General features: G+C 45.9%; 1 pseudogene; it reads left to right on the plus strand.

Annotated features, from left to right (window-relative positions):
• Positions 1–679: 679 nt before the first annotated feature.
• On the plus strand, positions 680–11,239 carry LOC100841386 (annotated as a pseudogene).
• Positions 11,240–11,575: the final 336 nt, after the last annotated feature.

Here is an 11,575-nt window from a genome sequence, read left to right on the forward strand (position 1 = left end):
GAACTGCGACGCGGCCGAGCGCGTGGGAACGGCCCCATCGCGGATGACGCGGAGTCTGGTCGGAATCGTCTGCCAGATCGCGAACTCCGCCGATTAGCATCCCCCATGTAGTTATACTTATATGGCCTCAACCGGCAGAGATTACATAGTTTAGGAGAAACTCACAGATCTTGATCTCCACGTCATGATGCAGTTTAAACAAGAGAAGAAGGAAGAGATAACAATTATATAAAGATTCCACCGGTTATTGTGGACTAATTAACACCCCTCCTCAATCCTAATTTCCGTAAGTTGAGATTGTATCTAAAATGCTCTAACGACCGGACCGGTAGAGCTTTGGTAAAAACCATCCGCAACCTTGCATGCAACATGTTCTCGAACAAAGTGAAAATCAACTTCAATATGTTTAGTTCTGACATGGAAGACCAGATTGGATGACAAATATGTGGCACCCAAATTATCATACCAAAGACATGATTTTCTTGTCTGAGTTACACCATGTTCTCCAAGAACAGAGTGCAACCAAACAATTTCTGCTGTAGCATTAGCAAATGCTTTAAGCTTCATACTTAACTTCTGTACTTGATCCAGAGACCGTTGCTTGTTTTTTTGCACTCCATGAAATAAAGGTTAGGTCCCAGAAACATAATAAATCCACCAAGGTAGAAGATCTCCTAAGATGCCCAATCTACATGCCCAATCTACATCTGAACTACAACTTACCAAGGTAGAAGATCTCCTAATTTTAACACCAAAACTCATGGTGTTTGAGGTACCGTGAGATCCTTCTGACAGCTGTCCTGTGAGCTGTGGTTTGAGAATGCAGAAATTGGCAAACCATGTTCACAGAAAAGGAAATGTCAGGATGTGTCATTGTCAAGTAGTGTAAAGTTCCGGCAATGAGAAGCATCTTTGGATCCAAGAGGATCCTCATCTGTCACAGGAAGGTTATCAGTGGTGGTCTCATTGGTGTATCAAACATTTTACACTTAATGATGCCCACCTGTTTGAGCACATCTGCAGTATGCTTCCCCTGTGACAGATGAATCCCATCGGTGGAAATTGTGGGAGTTAATGGATATTTCCAACAGAGATGCCATCTGAAGCGGAACAAAGGGGACGGGGGAGGAGGACGGTGGTGTCGGTTCCAGGGTGGCCGCTGACAGGGAGCTTTGGACCCAGGCGCCATGGTGGTGGCGGTGGGAAAGGAGGATTGGGAACCCTAGGAGCCCACATGTACCTCAGAAGCATTCAACCAGATCGTCAATCTCAAACATGGTTTAAACATCATCATTCTTTTAAAACACGGGATTTAGATATTACCACCATCACTACTCCCAAGTCCCGACTAGGCATGGCTCCCCATGAAATATGATCGAACTGACGGCTGACCATCGACCACAGCTAACTAGCTTGCTTGACACCTTTTTCTAATGCAATATTTTTGGTCAATTCAAAATCATTTTGCAGACCGATATACTATCAACTTGTGCAACATATATTGGTAATTTCAGGCACATGAATTGTCACTTGTGGTGATTTTCTCACTCTGGATACTGACAACAGGTACCCATTTGATCGCTGCGACCGTCTCTGGCAGAGCTACGTCAATGTTGCTGCGTGGACCAACATAACGACCACGGCCACCGTTGATTTCTCCAACTCCAGCAGCTTCGCCAAATCGCCATCGCCGGTATTGCAGGGTGCAGCCACTCCAGTGAATGGGACCCGGCTCGACTTCTCATGGAACACGGACCCCTCACTGGAGAATAATAGCAGCACAGCTTATCTCCTGCTGCTCTACTTCGCAGAGCTGCAGACGCTGCCAAGCAGTGCGCTGAGGCAGTTCGACATCCTCATCGATGACGCCTCGTGGGACGGCAGCCGGAACTACACCACAAAGTACCTTTCTGCCGAGGTCATAAAAAGGGTGGTGGTGCAGGGGGTGGGCAAGCACGCTGTCTCGTTGTCGCCACGCCAGATGCTACGCTCCCACCCATCCTGAATGCGCTCGAGATATACTCGGTGCAGCAGATGACTGAGCTTGGGACGAACAATGCAGATGGTATCTAACACTTAAATCCAGTGTGCCATTGTCAATTGTCTTAATTTGGCTTGAAGTCCAGGTCCAGTTTTGAGTAATTTGTTTGGATAGCGTAAAGCAAGGATTCACGGATACCTTGTCTTTTCCCACGTGAACAGCCGAGTCCATGATGAAAATTCGCAAGGCGTATGTGCTGAAGAAAAACTGGATGGGTGATCCTTGTGCACCGAAGGCATTTGCGTGGGATGGCGTGAACTGTAGTTACTCTTCATCTGATCCTGCATGGATAACAGCTTTGTAAGTTCTAAGCATACAAGCATTTCAAGAAAAAAATTACCAAGTGCACAAGAACTGCACATCCATGCTTGCACGGAAAGATTCAAAAGAAAGCTTTTCCATGTCCTGGTATTAATCTACTATGGGATTTGCTACAGAAACTTGTCATCTAGTGTGTTGGCTGGTGCAGTTGATTCTTCTTTTGGCGATCTAAAATCCATACTAAATTTGTAAGTGCTCAATGTCATCATACAACATATTCTGCTTACTCATTATGAGCCTAATAACTCCTAATTCTCATCTCCACAACTCTAAGCAGTATAAATTTACTCATGTGTGCTGATTTTACCTATTAGAGTATTCTCATAAGACATACAATTCCAGGGAATTGTCCAATATAGCCTGTCTGGTCCAATACCTGATTTTCTAGGACAAATGCCATCACTCATTTTCCTGTAAGTATTCGTGTCCACTCAAATTTACTTTACACTAAATTGTGTAAGTATATTAAACTGTTTCCGGTTTCCACGGTGATTTGTCAAGCAATAAACTCAGTGGACCGATTCCGACAGCTCTACAAGAAAAGCATCAAAATGGATCTCTTACGCTAAGGTTTGCATCATGTAGCTAACTTATGACTTTTGGCATCATTTCAAGGGAATAGTTTATGAGCCCTTGCGACCGGAGTAGGTCTAGAGCAAAGATTTCCCCTTTTAGAATTATTTGTTTTTTCTAATGTATTTACTCCTCAGGGAATTAATAAGGAAACAGCATCTATACTTCATAGTTCATGCAAACAACTATACTTCTGCAATTGTTTTCTCTATATTTAATTAATTCGGATATTGCCTCTGTAATGCTAGGATTGCTAACAACGCGAATATCTGTGACAATGGTGCTTCTACATGTGATCCAGACGACAAGAAAAATAGCAGGACACGCATCATTAAAATAGTTGTACCAATAGCTGTAGCAGCTGTACTGTTTGTGGCAGCAATTCTTATCCTTCACAGAAGGAAAAATAAACAAGGTAACGTTTTCATCAAGGAACCACTAAATTTGTAGTAACTAAAGATCTATCATATAAGATCAGGTTGGATTCCAGATACATGGATGGCGAAGAACTTAAGGCTTAATAGCCCTCGGGAGAGGTCAAACTTATTTGGGAACAGACAGTTCAGTTACAAAGAGCTGAAGCTCATCACAGCTAACTTCAGAGAAGAAATAGGGCGAGGAGGATTTGGTGCTGTGTTTCTAGGTCATTTAGAGAATGAAAATGCAGTTGCTGTGAAGATCCGTTCAAAAACATCATCTCAAGGGGATAAAGAGTTTCTAGCTGAGGTAGGCTGTTAACTTGAAATTTACCGTTTGTTTGCTCAATACATAGTTCTTATTGCAAATTGTAGTGCAGGCTCAACACTTGAGTCGAGTTCATCACAAGAATCTGGTTTCCTTGATTGGTTATTGCAAGGACAAGAAACATCTGGCCCTTGTCTATGAATATATGCATGGAGGAGACCTACAGGAATGCTTAAGAGGTAAATTCATCTCTCCCCTAACAAAATTCAGCTTTCAAATAGGCACCTCATTAGATCAACATAGTCTTTCACTCATGTGTCCATTGTTTCAACTTTATAATTACACTCACAGCATGATGACAGAGAAAAGAAGACACCATTCTGAATAGTGAGTAAAGACACACTTCCTATAGAGGATGTTATATTTTTGAACCTAAAAATCTTGTGTATTTACCAACTGTTAACTGCTCTATACCATGTCAACTGTGAATGGGCTGCACTCATGTGTGCACTCCAGTATTAACAGATTTGTGAACAAAGCAACCAAGTTCTCCTAAAAGCACACTTTTACATTTTGGCCAAACTACACCAATAAATAACATACTTTTATTTGTCAGCCTCTTACTGTTCTGCATAAACCCATTTATAGCCATATTTTGTAACACTCTGTCACAGGAGAAGCTTCTGTTGCTACACCCCTCAGTTGGCACCGACGCCTCAGGATTGCTCTCGACTCTGCCCATGGTTTGTATAACTATATGTCCAAAATTTTATTACAGTAGTAACAAAATCATCATGATTTACAGGACTATTACACACATTGATGTCCTGACTTGATACACATACCAGTTAAACCTAGCAAAACATCATGCCTCTGGCCAAATTTGGCTAGTTTTTAGCCTAATCCGTCGTAACCTGTTATTATCTACTTATTGGTCATGCATACAGGATTGGAGTATCTACACAAGTCCTGCCAACCGCCACTGATCCATAGGGATGTGAAGACAAAGAACATCCTGCTAACTGCTGACCTAGAGGCAAAGGTATCCGACCTTGGCCTCACGAAGGTGTTTCCAAACGAGTTCATGACCCATATCACCACCCAACCAGCAGGTACACTGGGGTACCTTGACCCTGAATACTACAACACATCCCGTCTTAGTGAGAAGAGTGACGTTTACAGCTTTGGAGTTGTACTACTGGAGCTCATCACCGGCCAGCCGCCAGCAGTCGCAGTCAGTGACACCGAGAGCATCCACATCGCCCAGTGGGTGCACCAGAAGCTCTCGGAGGGTAACATCAAGAGCATTGCCGACTCGAAGATGGGGATGTGTTGGATCAAAACACAGGGATCGCACGACACAAGTACCGCGTCGAGTACTTTCCGACGAGGCCTCACTTGCGAAGGTAGTTGCTGGTAATCACCAATTACTTCCGGCAAGATGCACACGTATACTAGTATACGACCCAAGAAATCAGTCAGCAACTAAGCTACTACTCACGTCGCGCACGCATGAGGCAAAAACGATTGGAGTTTGATGGCCACAGGCACGTATCGTGCCTGCTCTGTTTTTCTATTTTTCTTATTTTCTGGGGTTAGAGTTACAGGGTACGTATACCCATATATTTATACAAGGCAAGGTCCAAACCGAATAGAACTAGCTAACTGAATACGATTCACTTCACAAATCCTAAACCGAAACTAATACGTTCTGATCTTAAGCTCACATTCTCTCCCTAAGATCAAAACGAACTTCTACTTGATAACGTCGACGCCGATCTTCTTCCTCATCTCTTGAAATTTCACTCTTCCAAGAGATTTCGTCAATATGTCGGCCAGCTGCTCATCTGTACTGATGTAATCAACATCAAGCTTGCCTTCTTCCACACATCCTCGTATGTAATGAAACCGGGTGTCGATATGTTTACTTCTATCATGAAACACCGGATTCTTACACAGAGATATAGTGGACTTGTTGTCGATCTTTAACTCAAACTTTTCTGGTTCTCAGTTTAGTAGATCAGTAAGCAATCGCTCTAGCCACACTCCCTGGCTTGCTGCGGTAGCTGCTGCAATGTATTCAGCTTCACACGAGGATAGCGCCACAAGCTTCTGCTTCTGTGACATCCAGCTCACAATATTTCCACCAAGGAAAAACGCCATGCCCGAGGTAATTTTACGGTCGTCAACGTCGCCGGCCATATCACTGTCACTGTACCCGACTAGTTGTGTCTTCTCCTCTTTCTTCTTTGAGTAAACACACCCATAATTCAGGGTTCCTTTGATGTACCGCAAAATCATCTTCACCGCTGCAAAGTGTTCCGTTGTGGGGTTCTCCATGAATCGACTAACGATCCCAACCGAGTATGCCAAATCTGGCCTTGTATTCACCAAGTATCTCAGACTTCCCACAATACTTCTATATTCGGTAGTATCAACAGGATCTGCTTCGCTGTGTTTGCTCAATTTATGCCTTGCTTCCATCGGTGCTGAGGTAGCATTGCAGTCTTCCATGCCGCACTTCTCAAGGATTTTCCTCGCATAAGCTTCTTGACACAAAGTTATTGAGTCTCCTCGCTGACATACTTCTATCCCGAGGTAGTAGCTCAACAAACCAAGGTCACTCATCTTGAAAAGATCTAGCATCTGCTTCTTGAATCTTGCAATCTCCCTCTCATCTGCACCCGTGATCAACAGATCATCAACATATACTCCAACTAGGAGCCGTTCCTTCCCATCACCTCGTTTGTACATAGCATGCTCCAATGGACTCTTCTCAAATCCGAGGGACACCAATGTAGCGTCCAGCTTGGTGTTCCATGCCCCTCGGTGCTTGCCGTAGCCCGTACAATGCCTTGTGCAGTCGCAACACCTTATGTTCCGCTCCCCCTTCGATGAAACCTGGAGGTTGTTGTACATATACTTCTTCTTGTAGGTCACCGTTCAAGAACGCTGATTTCACATCCATATAATGCAGCTTCCAGGATTCTTGAGCGGCCAAAGCAATCAACAACCGTACCGATTCCATCCTTGTGACCGGAGCGAACACTTCCTCAAAATCAACGCCTTGTTGCTGCACATAGCCCTTTGCTACCAAGCGTGCTTTGTGCTTTACCACATTGCCATTGGAGTCTTTCTTCACTTTGAATACCCACTTGAGGCCTATGGGTTTATGTCCGGCAGGGAGATCAACCAAGCTCCATGTCTTGTTATCTTGGATTGACCCCATCTCCTCCTCCATAGCCTTGCGCCAACTTTCTTCCTCGCTAGCTTCTTCAAACGAGGTTGGCTCTTCGGTACTTAACAAGCACCTTTCCTTCGTTGTGCGCTTCATCTTGACCGTATTCGTCTTGAGGATCATCTTCTTTGGAGAAGGGTACAACTCCGATAGAGGTCGAAGTCGTTCGGGCGTCGGGCGTCGAGTCCGCGACCAAGTCTGCACCGGCGATCGTACCATCGTCGATGCCCTTTGAGAGGTTGCTGCCGCGGTAGAAGTTTCAGCGTCTCCGCCGGCTGCTGCATCCTCCCCTTCACTCGCTCCTGCCGCGGCAGAGGGATCTTCTGCCGTGGCAGAAACTTCTGCCGTCTCTCGCGTCGTGGCAGACGCAGATCTTCCTGCCGCGGTTTCTGCCGCGGCAGAATTTTCTGTCGGGGATCCTGCCGCGGTAGAGATTCCTGCCGCTGTTCTTGCCGCGGATGCCGGTGCTCTACTGAAGCTGAACACCGGTGTAGCGCCGCGGCACTGCGGCATTCCTGGTGGATCTCCGCCACCTGCGTCATGGCCGTGGCCTTCTCCATGGTTATGACCTGCATGCTCAGGGACAGGGTAAGATACAACAAACATATCATCCGAATTTTGTTGATTCTCTTCTTTGTTTGAGGACCAATCCCATGCCCTCTCTTCTTCAAAGACGACGTCGCATGCCACGTGAACTTTTCTTGTTTGTGGATCATACACACGATAAGCCTTCGAGTGTCCCTTCAAGCCTGCTTCATAACCCATCAAGATCATCGGCTTACTCCGGTCTTCCAGCTTTCCCACATGTCCAGAAACATTCTTCACATGTGCCATGCACCCAAAAGTACGAAGGTGATCGACCGAAGGTTTTCTTCCACACCAAGCTTCATAGGGTGTCATGCCAATGACACTTTTCGTCGGTGCACGGTTTAGCAAGTATACCGCTGTAGTCACCGCTTCTCCCCAAAACCTCCCCGGCAAGCCTTTGCTCTTCATCATGCTTTGAGCCATTGCTACCACGGTTTGGTTCCTTCTTTCAACAACACCGTTTTGCTGCGGTGTGTATGGGGCTGTCAGAAAACGCTTGATGCCATGTTCCTCACAATATGCAGCAAACTCATGTGAGATAAATTCCCCTCCTCGGTCAGTCCGGAAAGCCTTCAACTTTGCCTCTGCTTCTACTTCAGCAGCAATCTTGATCTTCTTGAATGCTTGAAATGCTTGATCTTTCATTTTAAGCAGCACAACCCACATGTACCGACTGTAGTCATCTACCACGAGTAGAAAATAGCGATTGCCGGCTGGGGTTGCAGGTGAAACTGGGCCACACAGATCACCGTGAAACAAATCTAGTACCTTCTCTGCCCGGTACTTTGCTTCTCTGGGAAACGGCGCTCGCCGTTGCTTCCCTACTAGGCAGCCATCGCACACTTGTTCAACATGATCCACCATCGGCATCCCAACCACCATGTCCTTCTGGCCGAGTTGTCGAAGCGAGTGAAAATTCAAGTGCCCGTAGCGAGCGTGCCACCTCCATGCTGGATCATCAACACCAGCTAACAAACAGATCGGCTCTGTTTTGTCTAGGTCAAGAATATACAAGCGATTCTTTGCCCTCTTGACCTTCATCAGTAGCTTGCGTTGTCGGTCGTAGCCCCACAGGTACCCATCCTCTAACACGATTTTACATCCCCTTTCCTCGAGTTGACCAAGACTGATTATATTGCTTTTCAGCTTGGGGATATAATATACGTTGGTTAGTACCTTGTGATCGCCAAATCTTGTCTCGAAAAGAACTGTGCCTCACCCTTGTATCACCACCGTGGAACCATCTCCAAAACGCACCGAGCCACCCACGGCTAGGTTAAGCTCTGCGAATTGGGTTTTGTCGCCAGTCATGTGATTGCTAGCGCCCGTGTCAAGGTACCACACATTGCCCGCCTTCACTCTTGCTTTATCATGTAGGTAGACTTTCTTTTCAACAAGGGTTACGGACTCAGACTTCTCCTCGATGACTTCCTCTTGACCTTCTTCCATCAGCTCGCACATCTCTACCATCAGCAGCGCCGGATCATCATCTTCTTCCCTGGCCATATATGCTTTCTCTTTCTGTGGCTTTCGGCACTCCGACTTGAAGTGCCCGTATATTCCACAGCTGTGGCACCTAACCTTCTTGCGATCAAACTTTTTCTTGGGGGCCGCACCTTTCTCCTCGGTACCTTGAGGAGCTTTCTTTGCTTGTGCTCGACCTCCTCCTTTAGCTTGATCTCTTCTTCCACTAGACGATGACGAATCGCCAGTTTTCCTTGCGGCCATAGCAGACCACTGCGCACGGGTCATCATCAGATGCTCGTCATCTTTGCCGTCTCCGAACACCATCCGGAGTCGTTCATCGTGCGCCTTGTAGCGCCCCACCAAGTCTTCCACCGTGAGGGTCTTCAGATTGACACACTGCTCGATTGAGGTTACGATCTGGATATACTTTGGTGATGCCGTGCATAGGAACCGCCTGACCACGGAGATCTCGGAGAGTGTCTTGCCTAGGTCGCGGATCCCGTTAACGAGCGTCGTTACACGCGCTGCGAACGCGTCGACCGCCTCGTCTTCTCCCATCTTCAAACTCTCATAATTCTTCAGCAAGGTTTGAAGGTTTGCCTCCCGGACACGCTCGTGTCCTTGATGCAGGGTCTTGATCGTATCCCATGCATCCTTTGCAGATTTCTTCCCCTTCAGGTGTTGTAGCACATCGTTCGGCACAGCCGCATGGATGGCCGCCAACGCCAGGCGATCAATGCGATAGTTCGCCGCTCCTTTGGCATAAGTGTTGCCGCCAGGGTCGACTGCGTCCCAGATCTCTTGAGATTCCATGGCCACCTCCATCTTCATTGCCCACATGCTGTAGTCGCTGCGATCGAGCCTTGGAAACGTCGCCGGTGCTGAGTTCCTTCCAGCCGCGGCTCCCGATGTCCCCGCATCCGTCGGCATAGCTCCCGTGTACTAGGGACCGTTTTGCCGGATTAACCTTAGCTCTGATACCAAATGTTGGATCAAAACACAGGGATCGCATGACACAAGTACCGCGTCGAGTACTTTCCGACGAGGCCTCACTTGCGAAGGTAGTTGCTGGTAATCACCAATTACTTCCGGCGAGATGCGCACATATACTAGTATACGACCCAAGAAATCAATCAGCAACTAAGCTACTACTCACGTCGCGCACGCATGAGGCAAAAACGATTAGAGTTTGATGGCCACAGGCACGTATCGTGCCTGCTCTGTTTTTCTATTTTTCTTATTTTCTGGGGTTAGAGTTACAGGGTACGTATACCCATATATTTATACAAGGCAAGGTCCAAACCGAATAGAACTAGCTAACTGAATACGATTCACTTCACAAATCCTAAACCGAAACTAATACGTTCTATCTTAAGCTCACAGGATGGAGTATGATGTCAACTCAGTATGGAAGGTTACAGAGTTGGCACTGCGGTGCAAAGAGCAACCATCACGGGAACGACCAACAATGACTGTTGTTGTTGTTGAGCTCAATGAGTGCTTGGAGCTGGAGGTGTCTCGTAGAATGGGCAATTACAGATCAGTCACTAGCGGCACAAACAGTCTCAGTGCAACAAGTGCTGACTTGCATAGTGATGCTCAAACAAGCGATCTGAGACAGAAAAGCATGCTTGAGGTGGGACAGGTTGGCGATGCATCGTCTACTCACGTAGGTCCCACACCACGATGATGCCAACAGTTTAATTTTGTATGGTTCAGAGGTCTAGTATTAGTAGTCCAGCATATAGATAGGGAACGCTTCACAAAATAAAATTACATGGTATCTTATTAGAATATCTAAACAAAAATTGTTCTCCCAGTTTGATAGACTACATATATGAAGGTTGTGAGTGTGAGCTTAGTGAGAAAAATGGACCATCTATTTTCCAAATGGAGCTAAGGCATATTAATAACTTGTTGGCGACTCAATCAATAATCGCTCAATTTGGGACAGAGATCTTCAGTGCAAACGTCAAAACAAAGAAAATCAAGAATCAGCAACCTCTGCTCCACCTTGACGTGGGTTTCAGATGTATCAGAAAGTTTATGTGAGTAGGTTATTTGTATTATAGTTGTCGACGAGAAGAAATACCAAGAGCGATCCTTCTAGATGAATGTGGTAATATGGAAATATTGTAAACAATGCTAAACACAAAGAGTTCGTTACCTGACAGGAACAGCAGTTTTGTGATATCAGCATCATGTTATAGATCTTTTCCCATAGCTCACCTAAGGGTCTCACATTCCTTTTCTTTTTCTTCTCATTATGGTTTCCCAGTTCATCTGTAGCTACTACAGTACATGGTAAGGCAAACTATATGAGCAGATCAGAAAATAATCGCTCTCTACCACGACAGAAAAATATATTTCAAGTACAAACTTTGATGGCAATAATGCAAAACTGAACCTGGTTGAGCATCATTTAGTCAGCGTAATTGATAAATCCCCACCCACTCCAAGGACGGGTAGGGCAAGAACACACGTTTTCCGGGAATCTGAAACGTCCCTCTCAAAAAGAGATCAGATCAACACAAAAGGCAGCAACTCAAGCAGTAAGAAATTACGCTGTGGAGCGGCTTCCCCTTTTTGTCTGCAAGGGGGGACCTCATAATTTCTTTCTTGCGGCACCAAGATAGTTGGCGCATGCCTCTGGAGTAGAGTAT

The sequence above is a fragment of the Brachypodium distachyon genome, chromosome 4, assembly GCF_000005505.3.
Source record: "Brachypodium distachyon strain Bd21 chromosome 4, Brachypodium_distachyon_v3.0, whole genome shotgun sequence".
NCBI classification, from domain to species: domain Eukaryota; kingdom Viridiplantae; phylum Streptophyta; class Magnoliopsida; order Poales; family Poaceae; genus Brachypodium; species Brachypodium distachyon.